We start from the raw sequence: 11,178 nt of genomic DNA on the forward strand, positions 1-11,178 counted from the left end.
AGACAGTGTTTCCGCTGTCCCACCCATCACACAGGAAGAGGACAAGGAGGAGGGTTGTTTCAGCATGGAGGTGGAGCCTGGCATTCAGCATCAGCAGTCTTTTATGGATGATTTACAGTCCCAAGAAAATTGTGGACTTCTACGTGGCTGGGAGGAGGTGGCTGCGGATCATGTTGTCCTTAGTGACCCAGAGGACTCTGGACCAAATGCCTCAGCTGGCCTCCCTGATCCTGCAAAGCCTGCGGAAAGATCCTCGTTTTCTTCGGATCAAGGAGAGGGACCATTACGGGCTGGCCACTCTCCTTGATCCACGGTACAAGGGCCTGTCCTGCATCCAGCGTTCTTTTGGAATGCACCTTCAGTGCTGCTGGTGGCTTTGTAACAGATCACAAGGTGCGCCTGTCCATCGACTCGGTTGATCGACTGACCTTCATAAAGAAGAATCAGTCTTGGATCACCACCAGCTACCAAGCACCTGAAGCTGATGTAACCAAATATTTTTGTTTCTTTATTTCACATCCCTTCAAGACTGCCTATGCTGAGTGACCGTCCTGTTATGTTGACTGACTATCCTCTTCCTCCTCAGTGTTCCTGCTGATATCTTGGAAGAACATTTTTGGTTCTAGGTGATGCCACTAGCCCAATTTTTCAGCCCGTTTAACAGGGGCATGTAATACAATTTTTGATGCAATACTTTGCAGCAGGGCTCATTCCTGCATTCCAACGAGAGTATATGGGAGAGGTTGCAGTATCGTGGCACCAGCACCAGTGCCTAAGGCCCAATTTTTCAGCCCGTTTAACAGGGGCATGTAAATTCAATTCTTGATACAATATTTCACAGCAGGGCCTGTTCCTGCGCCAACCGAGAGTAATTGTGAGGACTTAGTGTTGTGGCACTAGCACACCCAATTTTTCTACCACTGTTCAACAATGGCATGTATATTACAATTCTTGATATAATCGTTCACAGCAGGGCACTCCAGTGCCCACCAAGAGTCACTTTGAGGGCTTACAGTGTTGTGGCAACACCAACACATTAGGCCTACATTTCTGCAGAGCATATAGGGAAGGCCCCTACTTTCAAACATCCAACTTACAAGCGTCTCCTACTTGCAAACGGAAGGAGAAAACAGGAAGGGAGATGAAAAAAGACAGATGGCAAAAAAAAAAAAATTATACAGGGGTGATAACCCTTCCCTATGTTATCCAAAAAGCTTAAAATAGATTTTTTGACTGGCGATACACTTTAAAAATGTACCAGTTCAAAATTAAAAACAGATTCTACTTAACACAACAAACCTACACAGTCCCTGACTTGTTTGCATCCCCTGTATACTGGTGTTCTGAGTATATAGTGCATGGGGGCCCCACGCCTTTCCTTTTTTTTATTTGGGTACAGGGTTCCCCTTAATACCTGTACAAGACCCAAAGGGGCTGGTAATGGGCAGGGGGGCTACCCATGCCATTTTTCTCAATGATTTTCATCCGTATTGCCGGAACCAGATATTACATTTAAAACAAAAGCAGTTTTAAATGACTTTTTTTCAGTTAAATGTCATTTTGTGCAGGGACTGTTCGAAACACGGGAAACACATGGCACTTCACAGGCACACTATATACACCCCCCAGGCACAATATTATAAAGGAATATTTCACTTTTTTTCACTTTAATAGTCATTAAAATCAGTGCTCCTGAAAAAAAGTCTGTTTTTAAAACATTTTTTGCCATTGACCCATGTCCCCTGAGACAGGAGCCGGGTCCCCACCCTTTTTTGGACAATTTCTTGCATATTAGCCATAAAAAAATAGCACTTTTTATTTCAAATATTCGAGTCCGATTGACTTCAATGGGGTTCTAAAGTTCGCACAAATTTTTAGTCTGTTCGAAAGTTCTGGTGCGAACCGAACCGGGGGGCTCTTCGGCTCATCCCTACTGGCATATACCGTATGTATAGAATTTTATTTAAAAAAAACGAACAGTCATGGATCATTCCTTCCATTCCTGATTACTTGATGTTGGCAACCAACTTGGATGTGTAGTTAGTGTGTATCCCTGGAGGGTTGCAGGGTTTCATTATCCTCATCTAGTCAAGAATTGAGAAAATGCAAGCGAATAAATCCTCAAAATAAAGGTATTTGCTACGCAATGAAATTATTTGTGTCCATGGTTGAGAAGAGTCTGATAGGGAACAGACTAGTTCCCCATCAGGTTAAATGTACTTTTCATTGACAGCGCATGGCATTGGGCTGATTTGAAAGCCACTATAGGACAGAACTCCTGGTTCGGTCACTATGTCATGCTGGATCACGTTGGTCAGTCCGGGTAAGGGGGAGAAAAAGTCTCAATTTTTGTACACAAACGCCCTAATGTGACTTTGTTGTGCCACGCACAGGGAATCCATTATGGGGATGTAAGGTGTGACCGGTACCCGGTCTGTTGGAGGAAGGGATGCAGCCAGTAAAGTCTCTCTGTCCTTCCAGGGCTTTACGAGATTCACATGATAAATCTGGTGTAGTTTCCTTTTCCCTGGCTGGTAGACTTTACAGTTTACCTCCCCCACCCTTTCAACAACCTCAAAGGGACCCTCTGCCACTTAGCTAGAAACTTACTTTCCACCGTGGGAACCAGTACCAACACTCTGTCCCTGGGGCTGAAAGTACAGATCTTGGGACCTCGATCATAGACCCTCCTCTGGGCCACCTGGGCTCACTCCATATGTTCTCAATCCAGGGGAAGGACAACTGCGATTCGATCCTGCATCAAGGAGACATGCTCCATCATGCTTCTATATGGAGTGGCCTCTCCTTGCCACATTTCTTTGGCGACATCTAATAGCCCTCTGGGATGTCTACCATACAAGAACTCAAAGGGGGAATAGCCTGTGGATGCCCGCGGAACCTCACATATGGCAAAGATAAGATATGGAAGCAAAAAATCCCAGTTTCTCCCATCTTTGTTGACCACCTTTTTCAGCATACTTTTCAAAGTTTTATTAAATCTTTCGACCAGACAATCTGTTTGGGGGTGGTGTATGGAGATGGGAGATTTTGTATAACTTAAACAGTTCCTTGGTAACCCTGGACATAAATGGGGTGTCCTGATCGGTTAGGATCTCTTTGGCGGTCCGCACTTAACTAAACATCTGGAAAGGCTCCTTGGTGATAGCCTTAGCCGAGGTGTTACGCAAGGGAATGGCCTCAGGATAGCGAGTTGCATAGTCCAGGATTACCAAAATATGCTGGTGACCATGGGCATACTTCACTATCAGCCCCACCAGGTCCATGCCAATCCCCTCAAATGGGACCTCAATTACTGGTAGATGAAGAAGAGCACTGCGAAAATATGGTGACGGTGGCGACATTTGGCACTCGGGGTACGATTCACAGTACTTCCTGACATCTGCATACAATCCAGGCCAGAAAAACCCCTGGGAGATTCTCTCCCTGGTCTTTTCGATACCGAGATGTTCCCCCATTACATGACCATGGGCCAGGTCTAGCACCACCCTACATAAGGGGTTTGGGGAAACAGTAGCTGTTCTACCTCATCCTCTCCCCATTTTACCACCTGATACAGCAAGTTGTTTTTAAGGGCCATGTAGGGAGGGAGACACCCCCCAGTTAGGATCCACCGCTTCCCCATTCACCATCTTAAATGTTTTCTCTGGCTCTCATGAGGGTGGCATCTCATAGTTGCTCAGTATAGAAATCCTCTCTCCTGACCTCTAAGTCGGGTACCACATTCTGGCTTCTCTCACTGTCAGGGTCAGAGGTGTTCTCCTGTTTGTTACCCTTGGGCTGGGAGCTAGCTTCCAGGTCCTCCGGCTCCCCAGCCATGACAGGGAAAGGAAGAGGATCTCAAGCTTCCTCGATCCCACCAACAGCATTTCCCTCCCTTTGGCAAAAAGTCTGGTGAGAGTTCCCATGCTTCCCCAGCAGGGGGAGCTCTATCTACCAGCCTCTCTTTGCTCTCCCATAAATTCCAAAAATTGGGAAAATCTCTCCCCACTAAAGCTTTATGAAGCAGTGGAGGTACCACCCCCACTGAATGTGTTACACTGCCCCAGGGGATATCAACTTCAACCACCTCTGTTAGTCCCGAGTGTCCCCATGGATGCAAATTACCCCAGTGGTACTGGGGTGTAGTTTTGTGGGGTTTACACAATCACTCCTGACTAGGGTCACCACACTACCAGAGTCTAGCAGGGCTGTGAGTGGCTTCCCATCCACTGAAATAACACATTTGTTTTTCAATGCGAGTTTGTCATGATGCACTACATGCAACCTGTGCAAACAGAGAAATGTGTCTTTTCATATTAGCATAATCAAATTGCATAGTTTCATCATTTATAGGACAGCTTGCAGCAATATGCCCTAATGCATGGCAACGAAAACATTGTATATGCTCTACTCCCAGTCCTCTTAATGGTCCCAAAGACCTTCCTGGCTTCTCTGGCCAGTCTCCAGGTCTAGAACCCACAGTCTCATCAGCTGTAACAACAGTCTTATCTAACTTGCCCATCCTCTTGAACCTCGGAACAGTCTTACCAGAACCGCTGGGCAATCTTGCACTCCTAGACACACTGAAGTGGAGAGTGGATGGGTTCACCAAGTCCACAGAAGCACTGTACCTCTCCATTAGGTCCACCAATTGGAGCAGTTTTGGGGTCCCCGTCGGACTCACTTCCTCAGAACAGCAAGGAGCACACGCAGATATGGTCCATTACCACATGCTCCACTACCTGAGGGCCCGGTAAGGTCTCTGGCTGCAACCACTTTCTGGTGAGGTTGGCCAGGTCGAACGTTTGAGAATGGGGTGGCTTGTTGCTGGAGTAGGTCCACTGATGTACAGGCCTTTAACACTTCCTCCATCTTTAGAAAGTGCCCGCTGAGTCCACCACATGTGGGAGATTAGCTTGTGGGGAATCACCTTTTCTCAAAATGAAGGTCTGCGTGCAGGCAGTTTCTTTAAAATCTGGTGGGTTGCCAGCTTTATTTACAAGTGGTTTGCAAAGTCATAAAAATAAACAAAAATAGTAAAGTAAATCCTTGTCATCCAGCGCTAAACTAAACAGTAGACTGCTCTAAACGGTGTGGGGCTGATCCACATCACCCACAAAACATAATGGTAAAGCAATACTTTTTTAGTCCAAACAAACAGAGCTCCTCTCTCTCAGATTTCCTTCTGAGTCTCAGGCCAGAGTCCTGCTGTGCTCTCTTCCTGGTCATTTAAAGTCCACCTGAGCATGGACTCAAGAGGACCACTACACCTGGACCGGAACCAAGTCTGCCACAGAGGCAGGAAAAACCCAGGCTAGATTCCGGTTCAGTCTCTTACAATAAAACGAAATATACTCATTATCGAGGACCTCACCTCGCATACTGTCACTATATATATATATATATATATATATATATATATATATATTAGTAAAGGTGAATAATGAAAAGTCCGACAATTTTAGACTGGGGAGGGGGACAAGACAAGGGCGTGTCCTCCTCTTTGCCATTGCAATTAAACCTCTGGCCATTGCCCTGCGGTCTTCTGCTCAGGTCAAGGGTCTTAGAAGGGGAGACTTGGAAAAAAAAATTGCATTATACGCGGATGACCTTCTGCTATTCCTTGGTGATACACAGGATTCCCTTCAGAAAGCTATGGACATTATCAACAAATTTGGCCAAATTTCCGGACTTAAGATAAATTGGGAAAAATCTAGCCTTCTGCCAGTACACCCTCTGGGAAGCCCCTTGCCTGAGAAGGTGACCCAGATCCAAGTAGTAAGTAAATTTAAATACCTAGGAATAAAACGTACTCAGAGACCCTCAACAGTACGCAGCAGATAATAAAATCCCTTTACTGAATAAATTTAAGAGGAAGACAAAAGTGTGGAAACGCCTGCCATTATCTATGGCAGGTCACTGTAATTTAATCAAAATGATATGGATGCCGCAGCTTCTCTATGTATTGCATAATTCCCCAATTTGGTTGTATAAAATTTGGTTTCAAAAGATAGACATGGTGCTCAGAGAACTGATTTGGAAGGGTGGGTCGGCAAGAATTCGACTGAGTACTTTGCAGTTACAAAAACAGGAAGGAGGAGTAGCGCTCCCACATCCCTTTAGCTACTTCCTTGCGTCACAACTCCAGTATATGGGGGAGGGGTGTAATTAAGAAGGGGGAGAGGCAGGGAGAAAAATGCTCCTACAAAACACACCACATGACTCAATAGTGGAAGCTCTGGAGGCAGGATCCTTTCCATTAGGACTCCCTACATTGAGTTTAATGACGAGAGTGTGGGACACAGCGAAGACCATATTAAAATACAGAGGATTTAATGAGCATACCCCCTTATGGAAGAATAGCAAATTGGGAGAACTGCAGAAGAAGGGGAAAGTAAGAGAATGGGAGAGAGGTGGAATAAAATCGCTCAGCTATACCAAGATGGTGCACTGAAAACCTTTCAGGAACTGAGAGACTATTTTGCTCTGCCAAATAAATCCTTCTATAAGCATTTGCAGGTCAGGCACGCACTGGAGGAGCAGTTTAGAAGGAGGACCTTAGAATGGAGCGCAATCCCAGTTCTTCAAAAAATAATTAATGCAGAAACAGGGAACGGTTTAATTTTCGAAAATATACCCACATATAAACAAGGGGAGAATGGGAGGGATAGAGATCCCTATGTACAAGAGGAAGTGGGAAAAAGATGTGGGAGATATCTCCAAAATACAATGGAAGATAATTCTTGAACTGGCTCCGTTGGTATCACTCTCTACCTCTCAGAGGCTGTCACATCTGTTCTTATTATATAGAACTTATTGTACTCCTCGTAAACTTTTTCAATTTGTTCGACGGCCGGACACAAGCTGCCCCCGGTGTGGGGACATGGAGGGAGACATGATTCAAATGTTTTGGAGATGCCCGAAGTTGATCCGCTACTGGACGGAGGTGAGAGAAACCATTGATCGGGTGTTTGGAACCTTCACCAGGATGGAGGCGAATTATTGTCTCCCTGGATTAGTTGAAGGAGTTGGAAACCTGGGAAGCAGCCAGACAGTGGTTCTGAGAGGCCTATTTCAGGCAAGGAAACTGATTGCCCTAAGATGGTTGTCGGTGTCGCCTCCGTCCTGTAGAGAATGGATAAATAGCATGAATGTGGTAATTCTTAAAGAGAAAGCGTTATATATAAATCAACGGACTTTAAAGAAATATGAAAAGACGTGGAAGCCTTGGTGGGAAGCCAGAGGGATTGATATGTGAATAATCATAGTGTGGAAAAATATTTTAACAATGAAAAGTGACTCAATAGGGAAGTGTGATAGAGTAGAAATCTAGATTACATGGAATATCAGCTAGGATGGCCCTCATATCAATCCCCTCTTAGGCCACCCAAGATATGAGCGATTCTTTTTTTTGTTGTTATATTCTTATCTGATAAGGTGATGTCAATTTAACATGCTTTCCGGATCATGGGAGAAACTAGGATGACCGGAAGATCAAGGAGTGCCTAGGATGGTAACTGGGAGCAATATAAGCCCAAAAAGAAAAGAGAAAAATGGAAGAACAATTATCGAAATATGTCCCTTTACAATACACCATACATATATGCACATAGAGAACACAAAAATAGATGCAATAACTGTAATTGTTGATAGATTAATTTTGAAAGGAAAGATAGGTTTAAGATATCGTTTAATAATTGTAGTCCTTGAGATGATAGTCGTCGTAAGTAGAATGACATGAATTGAGAGAGAGCAGCGTATGGGTAAAATGATGCCTCAAAGATGGTTTAGGCATGGACTATGTGCAAAATTTGTGTTGAATAATCATTCAAACAAGACTTTGTCTTTTGCCTTTTCGATCGTCGTCGTCGCCGCCGCTCGCTCGGAAAAGAGAATAATTGGGTTATCGCTTCTCGGCCTTTTGGCTAAGATCAAGTGTAGTATCTGTTCTTATCAGTTTAATATCTGATACGTCCCCTATCTGGGGACCATATATTAAATGGATTTTTAGAACAGGGAGATGGAAGAAGAGCTTGCTCTGTCCACTCCACGCATCGACCTGGTATTGCAGTACCTCCAGGACCGGTGCACCCCTCTCTTATGCAGTTTCCAAAAACAGAATGAATTCAAACAGCAAATTCTCCTCCATCCTCTCTCCTCATCCTTTTGCTTGCTTGCTCACTCACTTGCAATGTTACTTTTGCTGATCACAAGCTGTCTGTCTGTATGTTGTTCATTTTTGCAATAAACTTGCGTTTAACCCCTGTGTGTACTGGTGTTTTTTGCTTCGTGTCAGTTCTTGGCCTTTCTTTCTCCCTTCCTCCTTCCTTGCTCGCTCAATATTTTTTTGCTCAGGAAGAAGCAGGTGAAGTGGCAGTAGTTGCAAGAAGCCAAACCTAGGAAGTCAGCAAGTAGACACATTTCGACTAAGCAGCTAATGTGCGTTATTACACTCCATATTTTTGGTCAAAAAGCAGCAGGTTCAATGGCCGATGCAAGCTTACTCAATTTCTGGCCACTCGCCTTATAGTCAAATCAAAATCAACATTTAGATTGTTGCCACATCATCTTATAGCATTCTGTACCTCGTTTTTGTTTTGCCGCGGACATAACCCATTGCAGGGCGGCCTTGACTTATTGGGCTTATCAGTTACCTTCTCTTGGCCTGCTCTTCCATGTCTAGGGGTTCCCAGGGTTGATACCCAATGACTTGAACACAGATGAAGTCCTCTTTAAAAGGTTTTATTTGCAATAAGAACTTTCAAATAATACAGTCTCTTAGGGAACAGGGGGCACAGGTGAAGAACTCTGGCACCTTGAACTGCAGGTCTAACAAAGTCTTTATTTCCACCCAGAGAGTAGCCACTCACAGCTGGGTACTTCAAGGCTGAACAGATCTCTAGCCAGAGATCATGGCAGTCAGCATGTTGACTCAAACTTAAACAATCAACTAAGGGTGAACAGGAACCTTTTTCCGCCATACCTGGAACGTTTCCCGTCTCCTCAATGGTGCTGGAAAAGTGTGAATTCGCCAATGCCCTTCCCAACTCAGTAACCAGGCACTTGTCAGGATGCCACTTGCTGCCCCTCCTCCAAAGAGTCCTCCCCCGGTCACTTCCACGAGCTGGGGTGTCCCACCAAGCCGAGAACACACGGACACTTTGAATCCTCCCTCAGTTACTGCGTCTCGGACCAGCAGTTTCTGAGACTTGGGAACAGACGGATCCCTACCCCAGACCAGACAGGTCTATCAGGGGCCACTAACAGGAACATGTTGCGGGATGGCGAACACCCCGTGACCGGGACCCCTCACGAGGCTACCCCGGTCCTGGAACCAGAACAGACCACACAGGTCTCACGAACACCTCTCTCTTGACACGTGACCCACACCCCTTAAGAACCCTTTCCCAGACTCCTCAGCGGGCCCCGACACTCCCACTGATTGGCTCAGAGAAGGCTGATACCTAAACACCCAACCAGACCTGGTTCTGGCCCGTCATGTGCACCTCACTGTTTACATGACCGGGCAGAACTTCCAAACACAGCCTGGCCAGATTGGTGTTAAGGCCTACCTACATAATTAACCTTCAGAACCCCCATTGTTCTGAGGCAAGAACTAAATTTACATGCGTATGACATTTTGTCCAAAATATCATCCGCTACACTTACATTTACCGTATATATGTAATTTTGTTTAACCACTTGCTTACTGGACACTTAAACCCCCCTCTTGCCCAGACCAATTTTCTCTCACTTTGAATGACAATGGCGTGGTCCTGCAGCGCTGTACCCAAATTACATTTTTAGAATTTCTTTTCACACGTAGATTTTTTTTCCTGTTGTATTTAATCACTGCTGTTTTTTTTAATTTTTACTATAAAAAAAACAAAAAAAACGATAGTTTCAAAGTTTGTTATAAAACTTTGAAAACAGGTAATTTTTCTCCTTCATTCATGTGCACTGATGGACTGCACTGATGGGCAATGATAGGTTGCGCTGATGGGCTGCACTGATGGGTGAAACTGATAGGCAGCACTGATCGGTGGCACTGATTGGCAGCAGTGGTGGGTATTAATAGGTGGCACTGTTGTGCACAAGTAGGTGACACTAGTGATCGGCTTTTTTTTTTTTTAATGGGTGGATCTCAGCTTAAAGCTTCGATCCTTCTCCCCGATATCTGATTATGCCCGTTTCTCTGCAGTCCTTCACTCTTGTATTCCTCCATTGTCTGATCTTTCCCGTTGGCCCAACCTATATATGTTCATTTATATACCGTATGTTTATATAGGTTATAGTTGAGAATGGCTTTATTGTGTCCCATTACCTACAGTTCAGATCTAGAAATACTATAAGAAAGGGAAATCCCCCACTGTGCCAACATCCAAAGTTAGTATAGAAGGATTAAATAAGTTTGTAAAAAAAAAAAAAGGCAGAATTTGAAGGCATATCTTGAGGCGGTAAGTTCTAAAAGTAATATACTCTTTATTACTATATCATTAAAGATGACAAAACAGACAACATCCTATAGCTTGACAAGGTAAACAGATACCCAATCAAACAGTCATGGAGGTATGGATCTTCGGAAATGTATATGAAACAGGGTCCATAACAAAAAAAACAATGTATGTACACAGTATTAGACAGTTGGGTCCATGAACTCCTCCATGCATGCTTGTCAACACGTTTTGCAAGTTGATAGCTTAGCTTCCTCAGGACATACTGGGTAGGTACTGATACAAAATCAAAAATGTACAGGAAAAATAAGTATCCATAATATTGAGTTTTTAAGTATGTAGCATTAAACAATAATATTTCTATTTGTATCTTTGGAAAAACAGACTATGTAAAGGTAATCCAGTGAGAAGGGAGTTGCAGTAGTCCAGGCGAGAGATGACCAGGGAATGAATTAAGAGCTGTCATTGGTTAGAAAACAATGAGGCTGAAACCAACACATATATGCTTGCCTGATGGGCCTTGCAGCCAGGTATAGAGTCAAATCACATATAACACAATAGGAATCAAGATTAATCCTTCCAGCAGATCGAAATTTGAATTTAACCACTTAATAACCGCCCTATAGCCAAATGACGGCTACAGGGCGGTTTCTTAACTCTGGGAGGCAGTCATATGACGTCCTCCCAGAATTCCGCTCTCGCGCGCCCCCTGGGGCGCGCACTC

General features: G+C 44.4%; 1 non-coding gene across 1 annotated transcript; it reads left to right on the forward strand.

Moving 5' to 3' along the window:
- Positions 1-7,905: 7,905 nt before the first annotated feature.
- Positions 7,906-8,096, forward strand: LOC143990452 (U2 spliceosomal RNA). The gene has a single exon (XR_013277343.1). It is a non-coding gene; the product is annotated as a U2 spliceosomal RNA (small nuclear RNA).
- Positions 8,097-11,178: the final 3,082 nt, after the last annotated feature.

The sequence above is a fragment of the Lithobates pipiens genome, unplaced genomic scaffold (genome assembly GCF_037356315.1).
Source record: "Lithobates pipiens isolate NorthernLeopardFrog02 unplaced genomic scaffold, aLitPip1_a1.2 Scaffold_18, whole genome shotgun sequence".
NCBI classification, from domain to species: Eukaryota; Metazoa; Chordata; class Amphibia; order Anura; family Ranidae; genus Lithobates; species Lithobates pipiens.